General features: G+C 38.8%; 15 non-coding genes across 15 annotated transcripts; all 15 read right to left on the bottom strand.

Annotated features, from left to right (window-relative positions):
* Positions 1 to 1,401: 1,401 nt before the first annotated feature.
* trnat-cgu (transfer RNA threonine (anticodon CGU)) lies at positions 1,402 to 1,474 on the bottom strand. Its single transcript has one exon. It is a non-coding gene; the product is annotated as a tRNA-Thr (tRNA).
* A 966-nt stretch (positions 1,475 to 2,440) lies between these two features.
* On the bottom strand, positions 2,441 to 2,513 carry trnam-cau (transfer RNA methionine (anticodon CAU)). Its single transcript has one exon. It is a non-coding gene; the product is annotated as a tRNA-Met (tRNA).
* A 268-nt stretch (positions 2,514 to 2,781) lies between these two features.
* On the bottom strand, positions 2,782 to 2,854 carry trnat-cgu (transfer RNA threonine (anticodon CGU)). Its single transcript has one exon. It is a non-coding gene; the product is annotated as a tRNA-Thr (tRNA).
* A 633-nt stretch (positions 2,855 to 3,487) lies between these two features.
* On the bottom strand, positions 3,488 to 3,560 carry trnam-cau (transfer RNA methionine (anticodon CAU)). Its single transcript has one exon. It is a non-coding gene; the product is annotated as a tRNA-Met (tRNA).
* Positions 3,561 to 4,876: 1,316 nt separating this feature from the next.
* On the bottom strand, positions 4,877 to 4,949 carry trnam-cau (transfer RNA methionine (anticodon CAU)). Its single transcript has one exon. It is a non-coding gene; the product is annotated as a tRNA-Met (tRNA).
* Positions 4,950 to 5,239: 290 nt separating this feature from the next.
* On the bottom strand, positions 5,240 to 5,312 carry trnat-cgu (transfer RNA threonine (anticodon CGU)). The gene has a single exon. It is a non-coding gene; the product is annotated as a tRNA-Thr (tRNA).
* Positions 5,313 to 5,944: 632 nt separating this feature from the next.
* Positions 5,945 to 6,017, bottom strand: trnam-cau (transfer RNA methionine (anticodon CAU)). The gene has a single exon. It is a non-coding gene; the product is annotated as a tRNA-Met (tRNA).
* Positions 6,018 to 7,317: 1,300 nt separating this feature from the next.
* trnam-cau (transfer RNA methionine (anticodon CAU)) lies at positions 7,318 to 7,390 on the bottom strand. Its single transcript has one exon. It is a non-coding gene; the product is annotated as a tRNA-Met (tRNA).
* A 290-nt stretch (positions 7,391 to 7,680) lies between these two features.
* Positions 7,681 to 7,753, bottom strand: trnat-cgu (transfer RNA threonine (anticodon CGU)). The gene has a single exon. It is a non-coding gene; the product is annotated as a tRNA-Thr (tRNA).
* A 2,684-nt stretch (positions 7,754 to 10,437) lies between these two features.
* trnat-cgu (transfer RNA threonine (anticodon CGU)) lies at positions 10,438 to 10,510 on the bottom strand. The gene has a single exon. It is a non-coding gene; the product is annotated as a tRNA-Thr (tRNA).
* A 632-nt stretch (positions 10,511 to 11,142) lies between these two features.
* On the bottom strand, positions 11,143 to 11,215 carry trnam-cau (transfer RNA methionine (anticodon CAU)). The gene has a single exon. It is a non-coding gene; the product is annotated as a tRNA-Met (tRNA).
* Positions 11,216 to 11,486: 271 nt separating this feature from the next.
* On the bottom strand, positions 11,487 to 11,559 carry trnam-cau (transfer RNA methionine (anticodon CAU)). The gene has a single exon. It is a non-coding gene; the product is annotated as a tRNA-Met (tRNA).
* A 3,021-nt stretch (positions 11,560 to 14,580) lies between these two features.
* Positions 14,581 to 14,653, bottom strand: trnat-cgu (transfer RNA threonine (anticodon CGU)). The gene has a single exon. It is a non-coding gene; the product is annotated as a tRNA-Thr (tRNA).
* Positions 14,654 to 15,286: 633 nt separating this feature from the next.
* On the bottom strand, positions 15,287 to 15,359 carry trnam-cau (transfer RNA methionine (anticodon CAU)). Its single transcript has one exon. It is a non-coding gene; the product is annotated as a tRNA-Met (tRNA).
* Positions 15,360 to 15,631: 272 nt separating this feature from the next.
* On the bottom strand, positions 15,632 to 15,704 carry trnam-cau (transfer RNA methionine (anticodon CAU)). Its single transcript has one exon. It is a non-coding gene; the product is annotated as a tRNA-Met (tRNA).
* Between the last annotated feature and the right edge of the window lie 1,431 nt (positions 15,705 to 17,135).

Below are 17,135 nucleotides of genomic sequence, written 5' to 3'. Positions count from 1 at the left end.
CAATTTCTTTTTAAAATCTTTGCTGCCCCGTGTGAGGATCTAACTCACGACCTTCAGATTATGAGACTGACGCGCTGCCTGCTGCACCAAGCAGGCACATTAAAGCGTTAAGTGTAAGAAAAAATATCGATACCGACCTTCAGATTTTGACAGTGACGTTGTAAGCACCGTGCCAAAATGTATGGTCTGAAAGTCCACAACACCTAAGAAAAAAACAATGATTTCATTCTAAAGTAAAAAATATAGATATCGATACCGACCTTCAGATTTTACAGTGACGTTGTAAGCACCGTGACAAAAGTATGTATCGTCTGAACGTCCAATACCACTGAGAATTCATTTTCACAAAACACTGTCTTTTTAAGAGATTTGCTGCCACGTGTGAGGATCGAACTCACGACCTTCAGATTATGAGACTGACGCGCTGCCTGCTGCGCCAACGAGGCACTTCTAAATATTAAGCGTAAAGAAAAAATATCGATAACGACCTTCAGATTTTGACAGTGACGTTGTAAGCACCGTGCCAAAATGTATGGTCTGAAAGTACACATCACCTGAGAAAAAAATATGATTTCATTCTAAAGTAAAAAATATAGATATCGACCTTAAGATGTGGTATCCACTGTGACAAAAGTATGTATTGTCTGAAAGTCCAAAACAACTGAGAATTAATTTTCACTTCATCTTCAGACAACACTGTCTTTTTAAAAGCTTTGCTGCCCCGTGTGAGGATCGAACTTACGACCTTCAGATTATGAGACTGACGCGCTACCTACTGCGCTAACGAAGCACATTTAATCAACAAATCGAAAGAAAAAAATATCAATACCGACCTTCACTTTTTGACAGTGACGTTGTAAGCACCGTGCCAAAATGTATGGTCTGAAAAACCACAACACCTGAGAAAAAAACAATGATTTCATTCTAAAGTAAAACAATTTGATATCGACCTTAAGATGTGGTTTCCACCGTGACAAAAGTATGTATTGTCTGAAAGTCCAAAACATCTGAGAATTAAATTTCACTTCATCTTCAGAGAACACTTTCTTTTTAAAATCTTTGCTGCCCCGTGTGAGGATCGAACTCGCGACCTTCACATTATGAGACTGACGCGCTACCTACTGCGCTAACGAAGCACATTTAATCAACAAATCTAAAGAAAAATTATCGATACCGACCTTCACTTTTTCACAGTGACGTTGTATGCACCGTGCCAAACTGTATGGTCTGAAAAACCACAACACCTGAGAAAAAAACTATGATTTCATTCTAAAGTAAAACAATTTGATATCGACCTTAAGATGTGGTTTCCACCATGACAAAAGTATGTATTGTCTGAAAGTCCAAAACCACTGAGAATTTATTTTCACCATCAGACAACAGTCTTTTTATAAGCTTTGCTGCCCCGTGTGAGAATCGAACTCACGACCTTCAAATTACGAGACTGACGCGCTGCCTGCTGCACCAACGAGGCACATTAAATCGTTAAGTGTAAGAAAAAATATCGATACCGACCTTCAGATTTTGACACTGACGTTGTAAGCACTGTGCCAAAATGTATGGTCTGAAAGTCCACAACACCTGAGAAAAAAACTATGCTTTCATTCGAAAGTAAGAAATATAGATATCGACCTTAAGATGTGGTATCCACCGAAACAAAAGTATGTATTGTCTGAAAGTCCAAAACATCTGAGAATTAATTGTCACTTATTCTTCAGAGAACAATTTCTTTTTAAAATCTTTGCTGCCCCGTGTGAGGATCTAACTCACGACCTTCAGATTATGAGACTGACGCGCTGCCTGCTGCACCAAGCAGGCACATTAAAGCGTTAAGTGTAAGAAAAAATATCGATACCGACCTTCAGATTTTGACAGTGACGTTGTAAGCACCGTGCCAAAATGTATGGTCTGAAAGTCCACAACACCTAAGAAAAAAACAATGATTTCATTCTAAAGTAAAAAATATAGATATCGATACCGACCTTCAGATTTTACAGTGACGTTGTAAGCACCGTGACAAAAGTATGTATCGTCTGAACGTCCAATACCACTGAGAATTCATTTTCACAAAACACTGTCTTTTTAAGAGATTTGCTGCCACGTGTGAGGATCGAACTCACGACCTTCAGATTATGAGACTGACGCGCTGCCTGCTGCGCCAACGAGGCACTTCTAAATATTTAGCGTAAAGAAATAATATCGATAACGACCTTCAGATTTTGACAGTGACGTTGTAAGCACCGTGCCAAAATGTATGGTCTGAAAGTACACATCACCTGAGAAAAAAACTATGATTTCATTCTAAAGTAAAAAATATAGATATCGACCTTAAGATCTGGTATCCACTGTGACAAAAGTATGTATTGTCTGAAAGTCCAAAACAACTGAGAATTAATTTTCACTTCATCTTCGGACAACACTGTCTTTTTAAGAGCTTTGCTGCCCCGTGTGAGGATCGAACTCACGACCTTCAGATTATGAGACTGACGCGCTACCTACTGCGCTAACGAAGCACATTTAATCTACAAATCGAAAGAAAAAAATATCGATACCGACCTTCACTTTTTGACAGTGACGTTGTAAGCACCGTGCCAAAAGGTATGGTCTGAAAAACCACAACACCTGAGAAAAAAACAATGATTTCATTCTAAAGTAAAAAATATAGATATCGACGTTAAGATGTGGTATCCACTGTGACAAAAGTATATATTGTCTGAAAGTCCAAAACCAGTGAGAATTAATTTTCACCTTCAGACAACACTGTCTTGTTATAAGCTTTGCTGCCCCGTGTGAGAATCGAACTCACGACCTTCAAATTACGAGACTGACGCGCTGCCTGCTGCACCAACGAGGCACATTAAATCGTTAAATGTAAGAAAAAATATCGATACCGACCTTCAGATTTTGACACTGACGTTGTAAGCACCGTGCCAAAATGTATGGTCTGAAAGTCCACAACACCTGAGAAAAAAACTATGATTTCATTCGAAAGTAAGAAATATAGATATCGACCTTAAGATGTGGTATCCACCGAAACAAAAGTATGTATTGTCTGAAAGTCCAAAACATCTGAGAATTAATTGTCACTTATTCTTCAGACAACACTTTCTTTTTAAAATCTTTGCTGCCCCGTGTGAGGATCTAACTCACGACCTTCAGATTATGAGACTGACGCGCTGCATGCTGCACCAACGAGGCACATTAAAGCATTAAGTGTAAGAAAAAATATAGATACCGACCTTCAGATTTTGACAGTGACGTTGTAAGCACCGTGCCAAAATGTATGGTCTGAAAGTCCACAACACCTAAGAAAAAAACAATGATTTCATTCTAAAGTAAAAAATATAGATATGGATACCGACCTTCAGATTTTGACAGTGACGTTGTAAGCACCGTGACAAAAGTATGTATCGTCTGAACGTCCAATTCCACTGAGAATTAATTTTCACTTCATCTTCAGAAAACACTGTTTTTTTAAAAGCTTTGCTGCCCCGTGTGAGGATCGAACTCACGACCTTCAGATTATGAGACTGACGCGCTACCTACTGCGCTAACGAAGCACATTTAATCGACAAATCGAAAGAAAAAAATATCGATACCGACCTTCACTTTTTGACAGTGACGTTGTAAGCACCGTGCCAAAAGGTATGGTCTGAAAAACCACAACACCTGAGAAAAAAACAATGATTTCATTCTAAAGTAAAACAATTTGATATCGACCTTAAGATGTGGTTTCCACCGTGACAAAAGTATGTATTGTCTGAAAGTCCAAAACCAGTGAGAATTAATTTTCACCTTCAGACAACACTGTCTTTCTATAAGCTTTGCTGCCCCGTGTGAGGATCGAACTCACGACCTTCAGATTATGAGACTGACGCACTGCCTGCTGCGCCAACGAGGCACTTTTAAACATTGAGCGTAAAGAAAAAATATCGATAACGACCTTCAGATTTTGACAGTGACGTTGTAAGCACCGTGCCAAAATGTATGGTCTGAAAGTCCACATATCTGAGAAAAAAACAATGATTTCATTCTAAAGTAAAAAATATAGATATGGATTCCGACATTCAGATTTTGACAGTGACGTTGTAAGCACCGTGACAAAAGTATGTATCGTCTGAACGTCCAATACCACTGAGAATTAATTTTCACTTCATCTTCAGAAAACAGTGTTTTTTTAAAAGCTTTGGTGCCCCGTGTGAGGATCGAACTCACGACCTTCAGATTATGAGACTGACACGCTGCCTGCTGCGCCAACGAGGCACGTTTAAACATTAAGCGTAAAGAAAAAATATCGATAACGACTTTCACTTTTTGACAGTGACGTTGTAAGCACCGTGCCAAAATGTATGGTCTGAAAAACCACAACACCTGAGAAAAAAACAATGATTTCATTCTAAAGTAAAAAATATAGATATCGACCTTAAGATGTGGTATCCACTGTGACAAAAGTATGTATTGTCTGGAAGTCCAAAACCACTGAGAATTAATTTTCACTTCATCTTCAGACAACACTTTCTTATTAACAGCATTGCTGCCCCGTGTGAGGATCGAACTCAAGACCTTCAGATTATGAGACTGAGGCGCTACCTACTGTGCTAACGAGGCACATCTAATCAACAATTCGAAAGAAAAAATTATCAATACCGACCTTCACTTTTTGACAGTGACGTTGTAAGCACCGTGCCAAAAGGTATGGTCTGAAAAACCACAACACCTGAGAAAAAAACAATGATTTCATTCTAAAGTAAAACAATTTCATATCGACCTTAAGATTAAGTTTCCACCGTGACAAAAGTATGTATTGTCTGAAAGTCCAAAACGAGTGAGAATTAATTTTCACCTTCAGACAACACTGTCTTTCTATAAGCTTTGATGCCCCGTGTGAGGATCGAACTCACGACCTTCAGATTATGAGACTGACGCGCTGCCTGCTGCGCCAACGAGGCACTTCTAAACATTAAGCGTAAAGAAAAAATATCGATAACAACCTTCAGATTTTGACAGTGACGTTGTAAGCACCGTGCCAAAATGTATGGTCTGAAAGTCCACATCACCTGAGAAAAAAACAATGATTTCATTCTAAAGTAAAAAATATAGATATGGATTCCGACCTTCAGATTTTGACAGTGACGTTGTAAGCACCGTGACAAAAGTATGTATCGTCTGAACGTCCAATACCACTGAGAATTAATTTTCACTTCATCTTCAGAAAACACTGTTTTTTTAAAAGCTTTGCTGCCCCGTGTGAGGATCGAACTCACGACCTTCAGATTACGAGACTGACGCGCTGCCTGCTGCACCAACGAGGCACATTAAATCGTTAAGTGTAAGAAAAAATATCGATACCGACCTTCAGATTTTGACACTGACGTTGTAAGCACCGTGCCAAAATGTATGGTCTGAAAGTCCACAACACCTGAGAAAAAAACTATGATTTCATTCGAAAGTAAGAAATATAGATATCGACCTTAAGATGTGGTATCCACCGAAACAAAAGTATGTATTGTCTGAAAGTCCAAAACATCTGAGAATTAATTGTCACTTATTCTTCAGACAACACTTTCTTTTTAAAATCTTTGCTGCCCCGTGTGAGGATCTAACTCAAGACCTTCAGATTATGAGACTGACGCGCTGCATGCTGCACCAACGAGGCACATTAAAGCATGAAGTGTAAGAAAAATATAGATACCGACCTTCAGATTTTGACAGTGACGTTGTAAGCACCGTGCCAAAATGTATGGTCTGAAAGTCCACAACACCTAAGAAACAAACAATGATTTCATTCTAAAGTAAAAAATATAGATATGGATACCGACCTTCAGATTTTGACAGTGACGTTGTAAGCACCGTGACAAAAGTATGTATCGTCTGAACGTCCAATTCCACTGAGAATTAATTTTCACTTCATCTTCAGAAAACAGTGTTTTTTTAAAAGCTTTGCTGCCCCGTGTGAGGATCGAACTCACGACCTTCAGATTATGAGACTGACGCGCTGCCTGCTGCGCCAACGAGGCACTTTTAAACGTTAAGCGTAAAGAAAAAATATCGATAACGACTTTCACTTTTTGACAGTGACGTTGTAAGCACCGTGCCAAAATGTATGGTCTGAAAAACCACAACACCTGAGAAAAAAACAATGATTTCATTCTAAAGTAAAAAATATAGATATCGACCTTAAGATGTGGTATCCACTGTGACAAAAGTATATATTGTCTGGAAGTCCAAAACCACTGAGAATTAATTTTCACTTCATCTTCAGACAACACTTTCTTATTAAAAGCTTTGCTTCCCCGTGTGAGGATCGAACTGACGACCTTCAGATTATGAGACTGACGCGGTACCTACTGCGCTAACGAGGCACACCTAATCAACAAATCGAAAGAAAAAATAATCAATACCGACCTTCACTTTTTGACAGTGACGTTGTAAGCACCGTGCCAAAATGTATGGTCTGAAAAACCACAACACCTGAGAAAAAAACAATGATTTCATTCTAAAGTAAAACAATTTGATATCGACCTTAAGATGTGGTTTCCACCGTGACAAAAGTATGTATTGTCTGAATGTCCAAAACCACTGAGAATTAATTTTCACCTTTACACAACACTGTCTTTTTATAAGGTTTGCTGCCTCGTGTGAGGATCGAACTCACAACCTTCAGCTTATGAGACTGGCGCGCTACCTACCTCGCTAACGAAGGACATTTAATCAACAAATCGAAAGAAAAAATTAGCGATACCGACCTTCACTTTTTGACAGTGACGTTGTAAGCACCGTGCCAAAATGTATGGTCTGAAAGTCCACAATACCTGAGAAAAAAACTATGATTTCATTCTAAAGTAAAAAATATAGATATATACCTTAAGATGTGGTATCCACCGTGACAAAAGTATTTATTGTCTGGAAGTCCAAAACCACTGAGAATTAATTTTCACTTCATCTTCAGACAACACTTTCTTATTAACAGCATTGCTGCCCCGTGTGAGGATCGAACTCAAGACCTTCAGATTATGAGACTGAGGCGCTACCTACTGTGCTAACGAGGCACATCTAATCAACAATTCGAAAGAAAAAATTATCAATACCGACCTTCACTTTTTGACAGTGACGTTGTAAGCACCGTGCCAAAAGGTATGGTCTGAAAAACCACAACACCTGAGAAAAAAACAATGATTTCATTCTAAAGTAAAACAATTTCATATCGACCTTAAGATTAAGTTTCCACCGTGACAAAAGTATGTATTGTCTGAAAGTCCAAAACGAGTGAGAATTAATTTTCACCTTCAGACAACACTGTCTTTCTATAAGCTTTGCTGCCCCGTGTGAGGATCGAACTCACGACCTTCAGATTATGAGACTGACGCGCTGCCTGCTGCGCCAACGAGGCACTTCTAAACATTAAGCGTAAAGAAAAAATATCGATAACAACCTTCAGATTTTGACAGTGACGTTGTAAGCACCGTGCCAAAATGTATGGTCTGAAAGTCCACATCACCTGAGAAAAAAACAATGATTTCATTCTAAAGTAAAAAATATAGATATGGATTCCGACCTTCAGATTTTGACAGTGACGTTGTAAGCACCGTGACAAAAGTATGTATCGTCTGAACGTCCAATACCACTGAGAATTAATTTTCACTTCATCTTCAGAAAACACTGTTTTTTTAAAAGCTTTGCTGCCCCGTGTGAGGATCGAACTCACGACCTTCAGATTACGAGACTGACGCGCTGCCTGCTGCACCAACGAGGCACATTAAATCTTTAAGTGTAAGAAAAAATATCGATACCGACCTTCAGATTTTGACACTGACGTTGTAAGCACCGTGCCAAAATGTATGGTCTGAAAGTCCACAACACCTGAGAAAAAAACTATGATTTCATTCGAAAGTAAGAAATATAGATATCGACCTTAAGATGTGGTATCCACCGAAACAAAAGTATGTATTGTCTGAAAGTCCAAAACATCTGAGAATTAATTGTCACTTATTCTTCAGACAACACTTTCTTTTTAAAATCTTTGCTGCCCCGTGTGAGGATCTAACTCAAGACCTTCAGATTATGAGACTGACGCGCTGCATGCTGCACCAACGAGGCACATTAAAGCATGAAGTGTAAGAAAAAATATAGATACCGACCTTCAGATTTTGACAGTGACGTTGTAAGCACCGTGCCAAAATGTATGGTCTGAAAGTCCACAACACCTAAGAAACAAACAATGATTTCATTCTAAAGTAAAAAATATAGATATGGATACCGACCTTCAGATTTTGACAGTGACGTTGTAAGCACCGTGACAAAAGTATGTATCGTCTGAACGTCCAATTCCACTGAGAATTAATTTTCACTTCATCTTCAGAAAACAGTGTTTTTTTAAAAGCTTTGCTGCCCCGTGTGAGGATCGAACTCATGACCTTCAGATTATGAGACTGACGCGCTGCCTGCTGCGCCAACGAGGCACTTTTAAACGTTAAGCGTAAAGAAAAAATATCGATAACGACTTTCACTTTTTGACAGTGACGTTGTAAGCACCGTGCCAAAATGTATGGTCTGAAAAACCACAACACCTGAGAAAAAAACAATGATTTCATTCTAAAGTAAAAAATATAGATATCGACCTTAAGATGTGGTATCCACTGTGACAAAAGTATATATTGTCTGGAAGTCCAAAACCACTGAGAATTAATTTTCACTTCATCTTCAGACAACACTTTCTTATTAAAAGCTTTGCTGCCCCGTGTGAGGATCGAACTGACGACCTTCAGATTATGAGACTGACGCGGTACCTACTGCGCTAACGAGGCACACCTAATCAACAAATCGAAAGAAAAAATAATCAATACCGACCTTCACTTTTTGACAGTGACGTTGTAAGCACCGTGCCAAAATGTATGGTCTGAAAAACCACAACACCTGAGAAAAAAACAATGATTTCATTCTAAAGTAAAACAATTTGATATCGACCTTAAGATGTGGTTTCCACCGTGACAAAAGTATGTATTGTCTGAATGTCCAAAACCACTGAGAATTAATTTTCACCTTTACACAACACTGTCTTTTTATAAGGTTTGCTGCCTCGTGTGAGGATCGAACTCACAACCTTCAGCTTATGAGACTGGCGCGCTACCTACCTCGCTAACGAAGGACATTTAATCAACAAATCGAAAGAAAAAATTAGCGATACCGACCTTCACTTTTTGACAGTGACGTTGTAAGCACCGTGCCAAAATGTATGGTCTGAAAGTCCACAATACCTGAGAAAAAAACTATGATTTCATTCTAAAGAAAAAAATATAGATATATACCTTAAGATGTGGTATCCACCGTGACAAAAGTATGTATTGTCTGGAAGTCCAAAACCACTGAGAATTAATTTTCACTTCATCTTCAGACAACACTTTCTTATTAACAGGATTGCTGCCCCGTGTGAGGATCGAACTCACGACCTTCAGATTATGAGACTGAGGCGCTACCTACTGTGCTAACGAGGCACATCTAATAAACAATTCGAAAGAAAAAATTATCAATACCGACCTTCACTTTTTGACAGTGACGTTGTAAGCACCGTGCCAAAAGGTATGGTCTGAAAAACCACAACACCTGAGAAAAAAACAATGATTTCATTCTAAAGTAAAACAATTTGATATCGACCTTAAGATGTGGTTTCCACCGTGACAAAAGTATGTATTGTCTGAAAGTCCAAAACCAGTGAGAATTAATTTTCACCTTCAGACAACACTGTCTTTCTATAAGCTTTGCTGCCCCGTGTGAGGATCGAACTCACGACCTTCAGATTATGAGACTGACTCACTGCCTGCTGCGCCAACGAGGCACTTTTAAACATTGAGCGTAAAGAAAAAATATCGATAACGACCTTCAGATTTTGACAGTGACGTTGTAAGCACCGTGCCAAAATGTATGGTCTGAAAGTCCACAACACCTGAGAAAAAAAATATGATTTCATTCTAAAGTAAAACAATTTGATATCGACCTTAAGATGTGGTTTCCACCGTGACAAAAGTATGTATTGTCTGAAAGTCCAAAACCACTGAGAATTAATTTTCACCTTCAGACAACACTGTCTTTTTATAAGCTTTGCTACCCCGTGTGAGGATCGAACTCACGACCTTCAGATTATGAGACTGACGCGCTGCCTGCTGCGCCAACGAGGCACATTTAAACGTTAAGTGTAAAGAAAAAATATCGATAACGACCTTCAGATTTTGACAGTAACGTTGTAAGCACTGTGCCAAAATGTATGGTCTGAAAGTCCACATCACCTGAGAAAAAAACAATGATTTCATTCTAAAGTAAAAAATATAGATATCGACCTTAAGATGTGGTATCCACTGTGACAAAAGTATGTATTGTCTGAAAGTCCAAAACCACTGAGAATTTATTTTCACCATCAGACAACAGTCTTTTTATAAGCTTTGCTGCCCCGTGTGAGAATCGAACTCACGACCTTCAAATTACGAGACTGACGCGCTGCCTGCTGCACCAACGAGGCACATTAAATCGTTAAGTGTAAGAAAAATATCGATACCGACCTTCAGATTTTGACACTGACGTTGTAAGCACCATGCCAAAATGTATGGTCTGAAAGTCCACAACACCTGAGAAAAAAACTATGATTTCATTCGAAAGTATGAAATATAGATATCGACCTTAAGATGTGGTATCCACCGAAACAAAAGTATGTATTGTCTGAAAGTCCAAAACATCTGAGAATTAATTGTCACTTATTCTTCAGACAACACTTTCTTTTTAAAATCTTTGCTGCCCCGTGTGAGGATCTAACTCAAGACCTTCAGATTATGAGACTGACGCGCTGCATGCTGCACCAACGAGGCACATTAAAGCATTAAGTGTAAGAAAAAATATAGATACCGACCTTCAGATTTTGACAGTGACGTTGTAAGCACCGTGCCAAAATGTATGGTCTGAAAGTCCACAACACCTAAGAAACAAACAATGATTTCATTCTAAAGTAAAAAATATAGATATGGATACCGACCTTCAGATTTTGACAGTGACGTTGTAAGCACCGTGACAAAAGTATGTATCGTCTGAACGTCCAATTCCACTGAGAATTAATTTTCACTTCATCTTCAGAAAACAGTGTTTTTTTAAAAGCTTTGCTGCCCCGTGTGAGGATCGAACTCACGACCTTCAGATTATGAGACTGACGCGCTGCCTGCTGCGCCAACGAGGCACTTTTAAACATTAAGCGTAAAGAAAAATATCGATAACGACTTTCACTTTTTGACAGTGACGTTGTAAGCACCGTGCCAAAATGTATGGTCTGAAAAACCACAACACCTGAGAAAAAAACAATGATTTCATTCTAAAGTAAAAAATATAGATATCGACCTTAAGATGTGGTATCCACTGTGACAAAAGTATATCTTGTCTGGAAGTCCAAAACCACTGAGAATTAATTTTCACTTCATCTTCAGACAACACTTTCTTATTAAAAGCTTTGCTGCCCCGTGTGAGGATCGAACTCACGACCTTCAGATTATGAGACTGACGTGCTACCTACTGCGCTAACGAGGCAGACCTAATCAACAAATCGAAAGAAAAAATTATCAATACCGACCTTCACTTTTTGACAGTGACGTTGTAAGCACCGTGCCAAAATGTATGGTCTGAAAAACAACAACACCTGAGAAAAAAACAATGATTTCATTCTAAAGTAAAACAATTTGATATCGACCTTAAGATGTGGTTTCCACCGTGACAAAAGTATGTATTGTCTGAAAGTCCAAAACCACTGAGAATTAATTTTCACATTCAGACAACACTCTCTTTTTAAAAGCTTTGCTGCCCCGTGTGATGATCGAACTCACTACCTTCAGCTTATGAGACTGGCGCGCTACCTACCTCGCTAACGAAGCACATTTAATCAACAAATCGAAAGAAAAATTTGCGATACCGACCTTCACTTTTTGACAGTGACGTTGTAAGCACCGTGCCAAAATGTATGGTCTGAAAGTCCACAACACCTGAGAAAAAAACTATGATTTCATTCTAAAGTAAAAAATATAGATATAGACCTTAAGATGTGGTTTCCACCGTGACAAAAGTATGTATTGTCTGGAAGTCCAAAACCACTGAGAATTAATTTTCACTTCATCTTCAGACAACACTTTCCTATTAACATCATTGCTGCCCCGTGTGAGGATCGAACTCGCGACCTTCAGATTATGAGACTGAGGCGCTACCTACTGCGCTAACGAGGCACATCTAATCAACAAATCGAAAGAAAAAATTATCAATACCGACCTTCACTTTTTGACAGTGACGTTGTAAGCACCGTGCCAAAAGGTATGGTCTGAAAAACCACAACACCTGAGAAAAAAACAATGATTTCATTCTAAAGTAAAACAATTTGATATCGACCTTAAGATGTGGTTTCCACCGTGACAAAAGTATGTATTGTGTGAAAGTCCAAAACCACTGAGAATTAATTTTCACCTTCAGACAACACTCTCTTTCTATAAGCTTTGCTGCCCCGTGTGAGGATCGAAATCATGACCTTCAGATTATGAGACTGACGCACTGCCTGCTGCGCCAACGAGGCACTTTTAAACATTGAGCGTAAAGAAAAATATCGATAACGACCTTCAGATTTTGACAGTGACGTTGTAAGCACCGTGCCAAAATGTATGGTCTGAAAGTCCACATCACATGAGAAAAAAACAATGATTTCATTCTAAAGTAAAAAATATAGATATGGATTCCGACCTTCAGATTTTGACAGTGATGTTGTAAGCACCGTGACAAAAGTATGTATCGTCTGAACGTCCAATACCACTGAGAATTAATTTTCACTTCATCTTCAGAAAACACTGTTTTTTTAAAAGCTTTGCTGCCCCGTGTGAGGATCGAACTCACGACCTTCAGATTATGAGACTGACGCTCTGCCTGCTGCGCCAACGAGGCACTTTTAAACATTAAGCGTAAAGAAAAAATATCGATAACGACTTTCACTTTTTGACAGTGACGTTGTAAGCACCGTGCCAAAATGTATGGTCTGAAAAACCACAACACCTGAGAAAAAAACAATGATTTCATTCTAAAGTAAAACAATTTGATATCGACCTTAAGATGTGGTTTCCACCGTGACAAAAGTATGTATTGTCTGAAAGTCCAAAACCACTGAGAATTAATTTTCACCTTTACACAACACTGTCTTTTTATAAGGTTTGCTGCCTCGTGTGAGGATCGAACTCACAACCTTCAGCTTATGAGACTGGCGCGCTACCTACCTCGCTAACGAAGGACATTTAATCAACAAATCGAAAGAAAAAATTAGCGATACCGACCTTCACTTTTTGACAGTGACGTTGTAAGCACCGTGCCAAAATGTATGGTCTGAAAGTCCACAATACCTGAGAAAAAAACTATGATTTCATTCTAAAGAAAAAAATATAGATATATACCTTAAGATGTGGTATCCACCGTGACAAAAGTATGTATTGTCTGGAAGTCCAAAACCACTGAGAATTAATTTTCACTTCATCTTCAGACAACACTTTCTTATTAACAGGATTGCTGCCCCGTGTGAGGATCGAACTCACGACCTTCAGATTATGAGACTGAGGCGCTACCTACTGTGCTAACGAGGCACATCTAATAAACAATTCGAAAGAAAAAATTATCAATACCGACCTTCACTTTTTGACAGTGACGTTGTAAGCACCGTGCCAAAAGGTATGGTCTGAAAAACCACAACACCTGAGAAAAAAACAATGATTTCATTCTAAAGTAAAACAATTTGATATCGACCTTAAGATGTGGTTTCCACCGTGACAAAAGTATGTATTGTCTGAAAGTCCAAAACCAGTGAGAATTAATTTTCACCTTCAGACAACACTGTCTTTCTATAAGCTTTGCTGCCCCGTGTGAGGATCGAACTCACGACCTTCAGATTATGAGACTGACGCACTGCCTGCTGCGCCAACGAGGCACTTTTAAACATTGAGCGTAAAGAAAAAATATCGATAACGACCTTCAGATTTTGACAGTGACGTTGTAAGCACCGTGCCAAAATGTATGGTCTGAAAGTCCACAACACCTGAGAAAAAAAATATGATTTCATTCTAAAGTAAAACAATTTGATATCGACCTTAAGATGTGGTTTCCACCGTGACAAAAGTATGTATTGTCTGAAAGTCCAAAACCACTGAGAATTAATTTTCACCTTCAGACAACACTGTCTTTTTATAAGCTTTGCTACCCCGTGTGAGGATCGAACTCACGACCTTCAGATTATGAGACTGACGCGCTGCCTGCTGCGCCAACGAGGCACATTTAAACGTTAAGTGTAAAGAAAAAATATCGATAACGACCTTCAGATTTTGACAGTAACGTTGTAAGCACTGTGCCAAAATGTATGGTCTGAAAGTCCACATCACCTGAGAAAAAAACAATGATTTCATTCTAAAGTAAAAAATATAGATATCGACCTTAAGATGTGGTATCCACTGTGACAAAAGTATGTATTGTCTGAAAGTCCAAAACCACTGAGAATTTATTTTCACCATCAGACAACAGTCTTTTTATAAGCTTTGCTGCCCCGTGTGAGAATCGAACTCACGACCTTCAAATTACGAGACTGACGCGCTGCCTGCTGCACCAACGAGGCACATTAAATCGTTAAGTGTAAGAAAAAATATCGATACCGACCTTCAGATTTTGACACTGACGTTGTAAGCACCATGCCAAAATGTATGGTCTGAAAGTCCACAACACCTGAGAAAAAAACTATGATTTCATTCGAAAGTATGAAATATAGATATCGACCTTAAGATGTGGTATCCACCGAAACAAAAGTATGTATTGTCTGAAAGTCCAAAACATCTGAGAATTAATTGTCACTTATTCTTCAGACAACACTTTCTTTTTAAAATCTTTGCTGCCCCGTGTGAGGATCTAACTCAAGACCTTCAGATTATGAGACTGACGCGCTGCATGCTGCACCAACGAGGCACATTAAAGCATTAAGTGTAAGAAAAAATATAGATACCGACCTTCAGATTTTGACAGTGACGTTGTAAGCACCGTGCCAAAATGTATGGTCTGAAAGTCCACAACACCTAAGAAACAAACAATGATTTCATTCTAAAGTAAAAAATATAGATATGGATACCGACCTTCAGATTTTGACAGTGACGTTGTAAGCACCGTGACAAAAGTATGTATCGTCTGAACGTCCAATTCCACTGAGAATTAATTTTCACTTCATCTTCAGAAAACAGTGTTTTTTTAAAAGCTTTGCTGCCCCGTGTGAGGATCGAACTCACGACCTTCAGATTATGAGACTGACGCGCTGCCTGCTGCGCCAACGAGGCACTTTTAAACATTAAGCGTAAAGAAAAAATATCGATAACGACTTTCACTTTTTGACAGTGACGTTGTAAGCACCGTGCCAAAATGTATGGTCTGAAAAACCACAACACCTGAGAAAAAAACAATGATTTCATTCTAAAGTAAAAAATATAGATATCGACCTTAAGATGTGGTATCCACTGTGACAAAAGTATATCTTGTCTGGAAGTCCAAAACCACTGAGAATTAATTTTCACTTCATCTTCAGACAACACTTTCTTATTAAAAGCTTTGCTGCCCCGTGTGAGGATCGAACTCACGACCTTCAGATTATGAGACTGACGTGCTACCTACTGCGCTAACGAGGCAGACCTAATCAACAAATCGAAAGAAAAAATTATCAATACCGACCTTCACTTTTTGACAGTGACGTTGTAAGCACCGTGCCAAAATGTATGGTCTGAAAAACCACAACACCTGAGAAAAAAACAATGATTTCATTCTAAAGTAAAACAATTTGATATCGACCTTAAGATGTGGTTTCCACCGTGACAAAAGTATGTATTGTCTGAATGTCCAAAACCACTGAGAATTAATTTTCACCTTCAGACAACACTGTCTTTTTATAAGGTTTGCTGCCTCGTGTGAGGATCGAACTCACAACCTTCAGCTTATGAGACTGGCGCACTACCTACCTCGCTAACGAAGCACATTTAATCAACAAATCGAAAGAAAAAATTTGCGATACCGACCTTCACTATTTGACAGTGACGTTGTAAGCACCGTGCCAAAATGTATGGTCTGAAAGTCCACAATACCTGAGAAAAAAACTATGATTTCATTCTAAAGTAAAAAATATAGATATATACCTTAAGATGTGGTATCCACCGTGACAAAAGTATGTATTGTCTGGAAGTCCAAAACCACTGAGAATTAATTTTCACTTCATCTTCAGACAATACTTTCCTATTAACAGCATTGCTGCCCCGTGTGAGGATCGAACTCACGACCTTCAGATTATGAGACTGAGGCGCTACCTACTGTGCTAACGAGGCACATCTAATCAACAATTCGAAAGAAAAAATTATCAATACCGACCTTCACTTTTTGACAGTGACGTTGTAAGCACCGTGCCAAAAGGTATGGTCTGAAAAACCACAACACCTGAGAAAAAACAATGATTTCATTCTAAAGTAAAACAATTTGATATCGACCTTAAGATGTGGTTTCCACCGTGACAAAAGTATGTATTGTCTGAAAGTCCAAAACCAGTGAGAATTAATTTTCACCTTCAGACAACACTGTCTTTCTATAAGCTTTGCTGCCCCGTGTGAGGATCGAACTCACGACCTTCAGATTATGAGACTGACGCACTGCCTGCTGCGCCAACGAGGCACTTTTAAACATTGAGCGTAAAGAAAAATATCGATAACGACCTTCAGATTTTGACAGTGACGTTGTAAGCACCGTGCCAAAATGTATGGTCTGAAAGTCCACATCACCTGAGAAAAAACAATGATTTCATTCTAAAGTAAAAAATATAGATATGGATTCCGACCTTCAGATTTTGACAGTGATGTTGTAAGCACCGTGACAAAAGTATGTATCGTCTGAACGTCCAATACCACTGAGAATTAATTTTCACTTCATCTTCAGAAAACACTGTTTTTTTAAAAGCTTTGCTGCCCCGTGTGAGGATCGAACTCACGACCTTCAGATTATGAGACTGACGCTCTGCCTGCTGCGCCAACGAGGCACTTTTAAACATTAAGCGTAAAGAAAAAATATCGATAACGACT

The sequence above is a fragment of the Salmo salar genome, chromosome ssa02 (genome assembly GCF_905237065.1).
Source record: "Salmo salar chromosome ssa02, Ssal_v3.1, whole genome shotgun sequence".
Classification (NCBI taxonomy): Eukaryota; Metazoa; Chordata; class Actinopteri; order Salmoniformes; family Salmonidae; genus Salmo; species Salmo salar.
This window is presented reverse-complemented; position numbering and strand designations above follow the sequence as displayed.